The sequence below is a fragment of the Gekko japonicus genome, unplaced genomic scaffold, assembly GCF_001447785.1.
Source record: "Gekko japonicus isolate JY-2015 unplaced genomic scaffold, Gekko_japonicus_V1.1 scaffold2066, whole genome shotgun sequence".
NCBI classification, from domain to species: Eukaryota; Metazoa; Chordata; class Lepidosauria; order Squamata; family Gekkonidae; genus Gekko; species Gekko japonicus.
The window spans coordinates 245826-258818 of NW_015168107.1; the positions used below are offsets into that span (position 1 = coordinate 245826).

The 12993-nt window shown below is 46.2% G+C and overlaps 1 pseudogene; it reads left to right on the forward strand.

Moving 5' to 3' along the window:
• Nucleotides 1–11616: 11616 nt before the first annotated feature.
• Nucleotides 11617–12207, forward strand: LOC107113482 (annotated as a pseudogene).
• The last annotated feature ends 786 nt before the right edge of the window (nucleotides 12208–12993 follow it).

The window sequence follows — 12993 nt, forward strand, 5'->3', positions numbered from 1 at the left end:
CTAGAACCTGGCAATCAAAGGTAGGCAGCCTCTGAACGTGGAGGTTCCATCTTGATAACATGAACCCAAAGCATTTGATAGATTTTGTGGATCAAATCAAATACGCTTTAGAAGCTCTTTAGATGCTGATGAGGAGCTGTGGTGGCTCAGTGGTTAACATGCTGAACTGCAGGCTGGAAGGTCGGTAGTTCAGCAGTTCAAGACCCGAGTGCCGCATGACGGACTGAACTCCCATCTCCGTCCACAGCTCCTGCCAACCTAGCAGTTCAAAAGCAAGAAACTGCAAGTAGATAAATAGGTACTGCTTCGGTGGGAAGGTAACAGCGTTTCGTGCACCTTGGCGTCTAGTCATGCTGGCCACGTGACCACAGAAATGTCTTCGGACAGCGCTGGTTCTTCGGCTCAGAAAAAGAGATGAGCACCAGAACCCTAGAGTCAGATTTGACTGGCTTTCGAGCAAGGGAAACCCTTTACCTTTACTAGATGCTAATGGCTATCACTGCATGTTGTAGGACTGAATCCCGTAAGAGCATTGTGTGCTGTCGGAAGTACTTTAATCCATCTGCCTTATTTAAATACCAGTCAACTTAAGATAGAAACAGCCCCAACCTGGATAGCCCAGGCAAGCCCGACCTCATCAGATCTCAGAAGCTAAGCAAGGTCAACTCTAGCAAGTATTTAGATGGGAAACCTCCACAGCCTGCAGTTCAGCGTCTTAACCACTTGAGCCACCGCAGCTCGTACTATATATATATATCCTTATAAATAATTGAGTAGTGGGGTGGCACTTTCTGAACATTCCACACACCTCTAAATCAGTTGGCTCCATGATGTGTCACTCAGAAGCTGTCCCTATCCACTGGCTGCATTGCTGGAGTCCCGCCCACAGAGGCGGTGCCCGCCAAAACTTTCCTCAGAAGGTGGTTGCTTCACTCTGGTGAACACAGCTACTGTCTTCGCTCTCCTTGCCAGGCAATGATTGATTCCCTCAGGGGACAAATCCCACTGTCTTTAGCCTCCAAGCCAAGTTTGCTGAGGGAATACTTTCCACAATGGAAAAAAAACCCGCCAAGTAAACAGCTGTCAGAGTGGCGGAGGCGGTGGGGGGACTTCTAGAGCTTGTGCCATTGGTTTTACAATGAGCTTTACTGCTAGTGTGTGTGTGTGTGTATCTCTCTCTCTCTCTCTCTCTCTCTCTCTCTCTCTCTCTCTATATATATATATATATATATATATATATATATATATATATTTAGGTCTTCTTTGGAGGCCAAACACAATGAGGAACAAACTGGCTTATACCATAATACAATACAATTATACAACATGGATACAAAATGGGCCAGAAAAGAATTGCTCTAAAAGAACAAAAAAAAATCTTGTGGAATTAAATACATAAAATAAAATGAACAAACAATGGCTATATTCTATTAAATTCTACTATATTCTACCAAAGTGAGACTACTAGGCACAGAGTAAAAGTGTAAACGAGGCCTAAACAGGCTGAAACGCGTCAGGTCAAGTCCGTTGGCCCTTGCGTGTATGATTTTGGTATTTTTATATGAAGTGTAATTGGGCACTTACATTTTTTTAATATAAATTCTTTGCTAATAAATGCATGTATTTTTTATATTATATACATTCAGTTTTAATTGTTGGCCTTCTACTTTCTTGGACTTACCTGTTTAGGTTCTTGATCCTAGGTTTCAGTTTGCCCCCCCCCCTTTTGTCCCCATTGGCCTGATCCAGCATCAGCCTCTCTTATGTTTCTATGTTCTTATGAATCAATTCTGAACAGTTCGGTTTTGAGTCCACTAGTGCCAGAGAGACCAACAAGAGATTCAAACTATGAGCTTCTGAGCGTCAGACACGAATAGAGGTGATCTATCTGTTCTGAAGTGATATTTAATGGGACTTTACCCTTCAAATCTGTCTGTAAGTCAATTATTAGTGATCAACAACCTGACCAGCAGTACAGCATTCAAATTAAAGAAGAGATAATGGCAACATTAAAACGTACAGGGAGACGCAGCCCGCAGTCCGTTAAATGAAACGGACACATTTCAACTACAGCTCCTTGGCATGGACAGTTAGTGAAAGAAATATCCATATATTTCTAATTTCGTAATTAAACTGGAAAGGATTAAAGAATAGCACTGACTTTTTAATTTGTGGTTTATCTCGTGTTGGAACGACCGGCCGGTCTTCATGACCAACCTTTGAAGTGGATTATTCATACATGCATTTTTTTTAACTGATCGAGTCACCTCTCGTTTTCATCTGAAGCCTGAATTTGGAAGACCCTGAAAAGGCAAAATGTCCATTTGAACAGAAGATGAGCCACACTCCTCGAAATGGGGGGAGGTCCAAACCAATGCTCCCTCTAAGCTGTGGAGTCTTGTGAGCAAAATTCCTACTTTGTGAGCGACTGGCATTAAAGTTGTAAGTGAGCGATTTGGCTGCTGCATCAATTAATCTGCTCTGGAGCCATCTTTCCTGAGCGGAGACAAAAATGTGTGAGCCGGAGGCTGAAAAACTGTGAGCTACCTCACACAAACTCAGCTTAGAGGGAACAATGGTCCAAACATCTCTCTAAATGTTTTAAGAAGTAGGAAATGACTGGACAGAGACTCCACAGCCCAACCCTATTTCCCACAGTGTTCTGTTCCAACTGATCCATTTATGGATGTAGGCCTGCCATTCCCCCCCGGGGGGGTCTGGGGTTTGCCCACTTTTAGGGCCACTGATCCACCAGCCCAGATCCGGCTGGCGGGGGGACCCCCCACAAGTTCTGCATTTGGGCCAAGCCCGGCACCCAGAGGTGATGTCATCGCGCAGGGCACGTTACGGGAGGACGCTCTATCATTCGAGGGAAAACTCTATGGTTTTCCCTTGAATGACAGAGGCCCTGCCCATAGCATGCCCTGCATGATGATGTCACTTCCAAAGATCTCCCGCCAAAGGTCTCCTGCAGAAGAAGAAAGACCTGGCAACACTATATGGATGTATTTCCTTATATGAAAGATCAGTAGTTGAATCCTCTAAAGAATTGCTTTCCCTTTAACAAAGATCGAAACCATAAAAGTCCAGATGAACCATCCCCCTGTGAAGTGTAAGTCAATGCCCCTTCCCCAGGAATTAGGGCTGCCAACCTCCAGGTGGTAGATGGAGATCTCTTGGGAATCGCAACGGGTCTCCAGGCAAAGAGATCCGTTCCCTGGACAAAATGGCTGCTTTGGACATTGGTGTCTATGGCATTATAACCTCTTATCATAGAATTATAGAATGATAGAGTTGGAAGGAATCTTGCAGGTCATCTAGTCCACCCCCCTGCACTCTGCAGGAGCATAGCTGAAAGATAGCCCTACATACCTACAACATACCCGAAAGATGGTCATCCAGCCTCCGCTTGAAAACGTCCAGCGAAGGAGCATCCACCACCTCCCGAGGCAGACTGTTCCACTGTTCAACCACTCTTACAGCAAGGAAGTTTCTCCTGATATTTAGCCGGTAACGACTCCCTTGTAATTTCCACCCATTAGACCAAGTCTTGCAATCCAGAGCAAGAGAGAATAGATCTGCTCCATCTTCTACATGACAGCCCTTCAGATACTTGAAGACTGCAATCATGTCCCCTCTAAGCCTTCTCTTTCCCAGGCTAAACATACCCAATTCTTTCAACCTTTCCTCATGAGACTTGGATTCCAACCCTCTCACCATCCTGGTTGTCCTCTTCTGGACACGCTCGAGCTTGTCAACATCCTTCCTCAAATGTGGCGCCCCAAACTGGACACAGGACTCCAGGTGGGGCCTGACCATAGCAGAACAGAGCGGAACTACCACCTCCCGTGATCTGGTTGCAGTGCTTCTGTGAATGCATCCTAAGATTGCATTAGCTTTCTGATCAGCCACATCCCACTGCAGGTTCATGTTTAGCTTGTGATCAACCAGAACACCTAGATCCCTTTCACATGTGCTGCTGTCAAGCCAAGTCCCTCCCATTCTATATCTGTGCCTTTGATTTTTTGTACCTAAGTGCAGGACTTTGCACTTCTCTCTATTGAAATTCATTTTACTTGTCTCAGCCCACTGTTCCAGCCTATCTAGATCATTTTGAATCCTGACTTCAGAATTAGCAATCCCACCCAGCTCCATGTCATCTGCAAATTTGAGAAGCATCCCCCCCCCAGGGCTCCAATGTGCATCACCTTGCACTTGGCCACATTGAACCCCATTTGCCATGTTGACGCCCACTTGCCCATCCTTGACAGTTCCCATTGGAGTGCCTCACAATCCTCACTGTTTTTCACCACCCTGAACAACTTTGTATCATCTGCAAATTTAGCCACTTCACTGCTTACTCCCAACTCCAAATCATTAATGAACAAGTTAAAAAGCAGTGGACCAAGTACTGATCCCTGCGGTACCCCACTGCTTACCACCCTCCACTGAGAAAATTGCCCACTTATACTCACTCTCTGTTTTCTATTAATTAGCCAGTTTTTGATCCATAAAAGGACTTCTCCTTCTATCCCATAATTTTTGAGCTTACTTAGGAGCCTTTGATGAGGAACTTTATCAAAAGCTTTCTGGAAGTCAAGGTAAACAATATCTATTGGATCCCCCTTGTCCACATGTTTGTTCACCCCCTCAAAGAACACTAACAGGTTAGTGAGACAAGATCTTCCCTTACAGAACCCATGCTGAGTCTGCCTCAATAGGTTTTGTTCATCTATGTGCCTACTAATTATTTCCTTAATAATTGTTTCCACCAATTTACCCGGTATCGACGCCAGACTGACTGGCCTGTAATTTCCCAGATCTCCTCTGGAACCCTTTTTAAAGATGGGAGTGACATTAGCTACCATCCAGTCCTCAGGAATGGAGGCAGATTTTAAGGAAATAATACATATTTTTGTCAGGAGATCCACAAGTTCACATTTGAGTTCTTTCAGAACTCTCGGATGTATGCCATCTGGGCCTGGTGATTGATCAGTTTTTAAGTTGTCTATCAGTTTTAGGACCTCCTCTCTCGTCACCTCAATCTGTTTGAAGTTTTGTTCTGCAATTTTGTAGAGCCTGTGTTCGGATATGTTTTACTTGGCTGTTGTTTGCAAGCTGCTCATAAAGACGATCAAGGTGGCCTGTTTGATAGAAAGCCGTCTTAAGTTCCCGGAAATTACATGTCTGGCATTTTGTTTACTCGATGCAGCTATAAAATTGTTTTGACCCCTCTGGGAATTGTGAAATTTCATTGCCGTATCCACAAAAGATGAAATGTGGCTAATCATAATAGAGCTTAAGGGTACTTTGAAATGTAATGAGGAACCAAACATAGACAAGGAACATATTACGGATTTATCCATACGTAGTCCCAACTCCCTTTCAAGTGATTGGAGGTCATAGAAGCCATAGAATCAGAGAGTTGGAAGGGGCCAGACAGGCCATCTAGTCCAACCCCCTGCTCAATGCAGAATCGGCCTAGAGCACCTCTGACAAAGTGTTCATCCTGCTGCTGCTTAAAGACTGCCAGGGAGGTGGAGCTCACCATCTCCCTAGGCAGCTGATTCCACTGTGGCAGAACTTTGACTGTCAATTTCCCCCCCCCCCAAGATCCAGCCAGTACCTTCCCGCTCTTAGCTTAAGCCCATTATGGTGAATCCTCTCCTCTGCTGCCAACAGGAACAGCCCCCTGCCCTCCTCTAAGTGACAGCCCTTCAGATACTTCAAGAGAGCAAACCTGTCCCTCCTCAACCTCCTCTTCTCCATACTAAACATTCCCAAGTCCCTCAGCCTTTCCTCTTAGGGCTTGGTCTCCAGGCTCCCGATCATCCTCATCGCTCTTCTCTGCACCCACTCCATTCTGTCCATCTTATGGTAGTGAGTACCACAGGCCCACTGTGTTAATCCCCCCCTTACACGGTGGTCCTGATCCATCCCTGCTCATGATTCAAGGACTCGGCTCTCTCTGTTCACAGAAGATCAAAAGAAAGAGATGAAATAGGGGGAATAAGCAGAAAAGGCTGAAGGCACTTTTAGTGGCACGTAGTTCATGGAAACCAGATTATACAGAGCCCAAGGAGGAACTGCATAACCAGTTAATGCAACCTGAACGAAAAGGGGATGTCAAAGGGTAATTTGGTGGACCACAAGAATATGCAGGTCCACACATAACAGCATACAAACATAAGAGAAGCCAATGTTGCATCAGGCCAATGGCCCATCCAGTCCAACACTCTGTGACACAGTGGCCAAAAATAGCAGGGGCCATCAGGAGGTCCACCAGTGGGGCCAGGCCACCAGAAGCCCTCCCACTGTTGCCCCCCCCCAAAGCACCAAGAATACAGAGCATCACCTGCCCCAGCCTGTGAGTTCCTATCTATACCTTGTGGCTAATAGCCACTGATGGACCTCTGCTCCATATGTTTATCCAGTTCCCTCTTGAAGCTGTCCATGCTTGTAGCCGTCGTCATCCCCTCCTGTGGCAGTGAAATCCATCACTCTTTGGGTGAAGAAGGACTTCCTTTGATCATTCTTAGCCTACTGCTCATTAATTCCATTAAGTGCCCATGCGTTCTTGTATTGTGAGAAAGGGAGAAAAGTACTTCTTTCTCCACCTGCTATATCCCATGCATAATCTTATAAACTTCGATCATGTCACCCCTCAGTCATCATTTCTCCAAGCTAAAGAGCCCCAAGCGTTTTAACCTTTCTTCATAGGGAGTGTTCCAACCCTTTTATGATTCTAGTTGCCCTTTTCTGCACTTTTTTCCAGTGCTATAATATCCTTCTGAGGTGTGGTGACCGGAATTGCGCACAGTATGTGATGGACAATAGATATAGGCACAAGGAAATACCTTTTTACCCAACAAGTAATTAAATTGTGGGATTCACTTTTGGTGGGAGTGAAGTCCAGCAATGGCTGCTAGCCATGAGGACTAAGAACATAAGAACAAAAGAGAAGCCAATGTTGGATCAGGCCAATGGCCCATCCAGTCCAACACTCTGTCACACAGTGGCCAAAAATACCAGGTGCCAGCAGGAGGTCCAGCAGTGGGGCCAGGACACTAGAAGCCCTCCCACTGCTGCCCCCCCCCCAAGCACCAATGATACAGAGCATCACTTGCCTTGGACCGAGAGCTCCTTTCTATACCTTGTGGCTAATAGCCATTGATGGACCTCTGCTCCATATGTTTATCCAGTTCCCTCATGAAGCTGTCCATGCTTGTAGCCACCACCATCTCCTGCATAGGGCTGCCAAGTCTCGTTGAATCGTGGCGGGGGATCGTCATTCTTTACAGGAACTCTGCCGCGGGGGATGGCAACAGGCGTTGCACCGCCGTTGCCAGGATGTGACGCTACGCATCGCTCTGGCAACGGGGCTGTTAGGAGTCTGGCTAGCAGTAGTTGAGGCTGGGCCTACAACTCCCAGAAGCCTCTGAGAGGTTTTGGAGCCAAAATTGACCAATAGGAAAAGAGGAGGGCTTGGAATAAAAGATCTGGTACAGCAGGGAAAGCTGTTCTTCTTCCCAGAGGGCAGAGCCAGAAGGAAGGCTGCTGCAGGGAAGAAACCCTCATCCTGAGGGAAGGGTGAGTAGTCTAAGGCCACTGCAGATAGTGAGCTAGGGACAGTATATGTTTAGACGCGTTAGGGCATTTGATTTCTTTTCTTTTCACCCACTGACTGTTATTATTCTGCACTTTGTTGTTTGACCTCTTATAAAATAAACCTTTTCCTTGTTGTACTCTGCCTGGTCCTCACGCCTATTATTCAGCCAAAAGGGAGGTCTGAAGGTCTTGGGAGGGTGCTCTGGGCCTTCACAAGTGATCCTAAATCCAGAGTGGTGGCAGCGTCAGTTGACACCCCACCTGAGCCGTGACAGGGAGAAAAAGACTTCTTTCTCTACCTGCTCTGTCCCATGCATAATCTTGTAAACCTCGATCATGTCACCCCCTCAGTCATCATTTCTCCAAGTGAAAGAGCCCCCAAGCACTTTAACCTTTCTTAATAAATAAATAAATAAATAAATTCATAAGGGAAAGTGTTCCAACCCTTTGATCATCCGAGTTGCCCTTTTCTGGACTTTTTCTAATGCTATGATATCCTTTTTGTGGTGTGGTGACCAGAACTATACACAGTACTCCAAATGAGGTCACACTATCGATTTATACAGGGGCATGATGATACTGGCTGATTTGCCATTGTCTGCCTATGCATCACAACCCTGGTATTCTTTGGGGGTCTCCCTTCCAAGTACTTGCCTGGGTTGGTCCTGCTTAGCTTTTGAGATCTGATGAGATCATGTGAGGACACTTTAGCTTGGCACCCCCTAAAATATATCCCGGTAACAGGGTGCATTTTATCCGAAAACCATCCATCAAACGCTTAAAAACGGCGAGCGGTTTTGCTCGGAGCTCTCAAATCTCCTCTTTGCTTATTGCAAAGCGAAGGATGTGTTTCATTCTGGAGTTTTGCCTCTCGTTAAGCGCAAAGCCGGATCGCATAATCATAGTGTGCCATAAGGAATAATTTGATGTGGCAAAGACTTATGTTGGTCACCTTCATTATTACGTGTGTGGGGGAAATATGGCACTGACATAAAACAATAATATAAATTTCCTTTCCTACATTTGCCCACACACAAAGAAAACGAAACAAGGTAAATTTGTGCTCAATTTAGGTAGATGGATAATCAGGCTTTCAATTATGGCTCCCTTATTTGTTAGCCCACGGATGAAAGATTAGGTGACAATATGCAAAAATATATATATATTTTCTGCATATTATAATATTTAGCAATGTCATTTGATTTTTTATATATTTCATTAAATTGTTTTGTGGCTTTATTATCTTCCCAGATGCATGGCGCAGAAATACAATTATTCAGATTTAGACGCCATAAAATTTGGCACACGTTTACTCGCACGGAGAATTCCTGCATGCTAAAGAGGAATTACTGCATTCTCCCCACATACCCGTGCTCCCATTGAACCATTTATTAGACAGAGCACATTAGGGGAAATACGCCATTTATGTTAAGGGGCCCTTCTGATAACAGATGTGTTTGTGTAGAGCAAATATTTCAATGTATCACAGCCTTTTGGTCATGACTGTAACAGAAGCGCTAAGCAAACGCATCGTGTGGTTATGGGGCTTGGCAGAAGGTGGGGGGAGAGGGAGGTACAGAATGGAAGGCCATGCTTTAGTGGTTCAACTGCCAGGGTCTCAGGTTCAAATCCCTGCTTGGTCATGGAAGCCCGCCGGTTGACTTTGGGCCAGTTGCATACTTTCAGTCTAACCTACCTATTCTGGGAGAACCAGGTTTGATTCCCACTCCTCCACATGCAGCTGCAGGTGTGACCTTGGGTCGGTCACAAGTTCTCTCAGAGCTGTTCTGGAAAGACCAGTCCTTGAAAGAGCCCTCTCAGCTCCACCTACCTCACAGGGTGTCTGTGTACATATGGGCTTCCATGTGTAATATTATGTGATATTTGTGTGGAATGGGGTACGGCGAAAAGACGTGCCGGCGATCCCACGGCCGGCGGTGATGCGGCCTTTCGTAAAGAACCACCTAGGTAGGTGGTTCTTTTTTGCTGAGGGTTTTGGCCGGTAGGGGCGGATTGGGGACGGCCTGGGAACGGGCGCAGCACGATTCCCAGATGTTGCTGTGGGATCGCGCCCGTTTGCTGCAGCCCCGATCCGTCCCTCTCCCGGCCCAAAACGGCTCGTATGAACACGGCCCCTATTGGTCAATTTTGGCTCCAAAACCTCTCGGACCTCTCAGGGGCTTCTGGGAGTTGTAGGCCCAGCCTCACCTACTGCTAGCCAGGCTCCCTGGGCCTAGTAGGCCTCTGGTGGCACAGCCCAGATCATGACACAGAGACTAAAAAACCGTGAGCTAGCTCACACTAACTCAGCTTAGAAGGAACCCTGCTCTCCAATACTTTAGAGCGTCCTGCATTTATCAGTTAGGAGTCAAACTTGGGGAGCACGGTAGGCTTTGAGTGTCCCTTTCTCCCTTTTCACAGGAGGAGGAGGAACATAAGAACATAAGAGATGCCAATGTTGGATCAGGCCAAAGGCCCATACAGTCCAACACTCTGTATCACACAGTGGCCAGAAATACCAGGTGCCATCAGGAGGTCCACCAGTGGGGCCAGGACATTAGAAGCCCTCCCACTGTTGACCCCCCAAGCACCAAGATGACAGAGCATCACTTGCCCCAGAGCCCCTATCTATACCTTGTGGCTAATAGCCACTGATGGACCTCTGCTCCATATGCTTATCTAATTCCCTTTTGAAGCCGTCCATGCTTGTAGCTGCCACCACTTCCTGTGGCAGTGAATTCCAAGTGTTAATCACTCTTTGGGTGAAGAAGTACTTCCTTTTGTCCGTTCTAACCCGACCGCTCTGCAGTTTCATGGAGTGCCCACGAGTTCTTGTATTGTGAGAAAGGGCGAAAAGTACCTCTTTTTCTACCTGCTCTTTCCCATGCATAATCTTATAAACCTCAATCATGTCACCCCTCAGTCGTCGTTTCTCCAAGCTAAAGAGCCCTAAGCGCCTTAACCTATCCTCATAGGGAAAGTGTTCCAACCCTGTTATCATTCGAGTTGCCCTTTTCTGCACTTTTTCCAAAGCTATAATATCCTTTTTACGGTGTGGTGACCAGAATTGCACACAGTATTCCAGATGAGGTCGCACCATTGATTTATATAGGGGCATTATGATATTGGCTGATCTGTTTACAATACCCTTCCTAATAATCCCCAGCATAGCATTGGCCTTCTTTATTGCAGTCACACACTGTCTCGACATTTTCAGTGAGTTATCTACTACAACTCCAAGATCTCTCTATTGATCAGTCTCTGCTAGTTCAGACCCCATCAACGTGTATTTATATTTAGGATTTTTGGCTCCAATGTGCATCACCTTGCACTTGGCCACACTGAACCCCATTTGCCATGTTGACGCCCACTCGCCCATCTTTGACAGATCCCTTTGGAGTGCCTCACAATCCTCACTAGTTTTCACCACCCTGAACAACTTCGTATCATTTAGCCACTTCACTGCTTACTCCCAACTCCAAATCATTAATGAACAAGTTAAAAAGCAGTGGACCAAGTACTGATCCCTGCGGTGCCCCACTGCTTACCCCCCTCCACTGAGAGAACTGCCCATTTATACTCACTCTCTGTTTTCTATTAATTAGCCAGTTTTTGAAGAGGAGGAAGAGGAGGAGAAAAAGATTGGATTTATACCCCGTCCTTCACTCGAAGTCTCAGAGCGGCTTACAATCTCCTTTCCCTCCCCCCAACTGATTTTGAGACCCAGACCGTAGTGCTCTCTGGGGTATGTATGGGGAAAGGTGGTCCTGTAGGTATGTCGGACCCCGGCCATGTAGGGCTTTAAAGGTAAGAACCAGCACTTTGAAGCGGATTCGGTATACTATTGGCAGCCAGTGCAGTGTCCTCAGCACAGCTTATAGGGAACACTGGTTGCGAGTTGAACTCTGATATAACCAGGGATGATATCCAAGTGTGGAAAGGACCTTAGTCTCTAAGGCGCTACTGGGAGGAGATGAGAAGTTGTCGAGGAGGCTCCTAGTGGGGAAGATGGTGGGATTTACAAAAGGCTTGCTGGTTTACAGCAAAAGCAACTTCAGCCGCTTCCATGCAGATCCTGTATGTAAAGCATCAAACGGAAGATTGTCGATGCAACTTCCCACACGGGAATATCCATCCGAACCAGGGCTCTTTCTGTAGCAGGGACTCCTTTGCATATTAGGCGACACACCCCTAATGTAGCCAATCCTCCAAGAGCTTACAGAGCTCTTCTTACAGGGGCTACTGTAAGCTCTTGGAGGATTGGCCACATACAGGGCTCTTTTTGTAGCAGGGACTCCTTTGCATATTAGGTGACACACCCCTAATGGAGCCAATCCTCCAAGAGCTTACAGAGCTCTTCTGACAGGGGCTACTCTAAGCTCTTGGAGGATTGGCTACATTAGGGGTGTGTTATTCCGAACAAATCATCGTGACAGAAAAAATGAACATACTTTTGCATTACCTACTTCAGTAGTGGGACCAAAAGAATGCAGCAGGGGGGAAAATAGACCCAGAGCAAGTAGAAACAGAAGGTGAAAATTCTGCCCACCCTGCAACATTGCCTGAACAGACAGCCAAGATATGAATGAGGACACTTAAAGCTCTTGCTGCTCTTCTGAATTGATGCAGGTTTCCTGTGGGTTTTTTTTTGGGGGGGGTCTTTCACACTACTGGACTCAAATGACTCAAATGACACTTCCCCCAAATGACTCTTTAGATCCAACCAGTGTTCCCTCTAAGCTGAGTTCGTGTGAGCTAGCTCACAGTTTCTTAGCCTCTGGCTCACACCTTTTTGCTCGCTCGCAGCTTTAATGCCAGTAGCTCACAAAGGAGAATTTTTGCTCACAAGACTCCACGGCTTAGAGGGAGCATTGGATCCAACCCACTGTATTTAATAGGAATATTTAATGTAACATAATTAAGTGCTAGATCAAGATGGGTAGCTGTTACTCTGTCTATAGCAAAGTAAGAGTCCAGTAGCACCTTAAAGACTAATGGAATTTGTGGCAGGGGATAAGCTTTCATGAGTCACGGCTCACTTCTTCAGATACAGCAAGAATGTGAGGCCATCTGCCCTTCTATCTTGGAGAGAGGAGGGAAAGCTCTTGCTGCTCTTCTGAATTGATGCAGGTGCTTCCTGTGGGTTTTTTTTTGGGGGGGGTCTTTCACACTACTGGACTCAAATGACTCAAATGACACTTCCCCCAAATGACTCTTTAGATCCAACCAGTGTTCCCTCTAAGCTGAGTTCGTGTGAGCTAGCTCACAGTTTCTTAGCCTCTGGCTCACACCTTTTTGCTCGCTCGCAGCTTTAATGCCAGTAGCTCACAAAGGAGAATTTTTGCTCACAAGACTCCACGGCTTAGAGGGAGCATTGGATCCAAC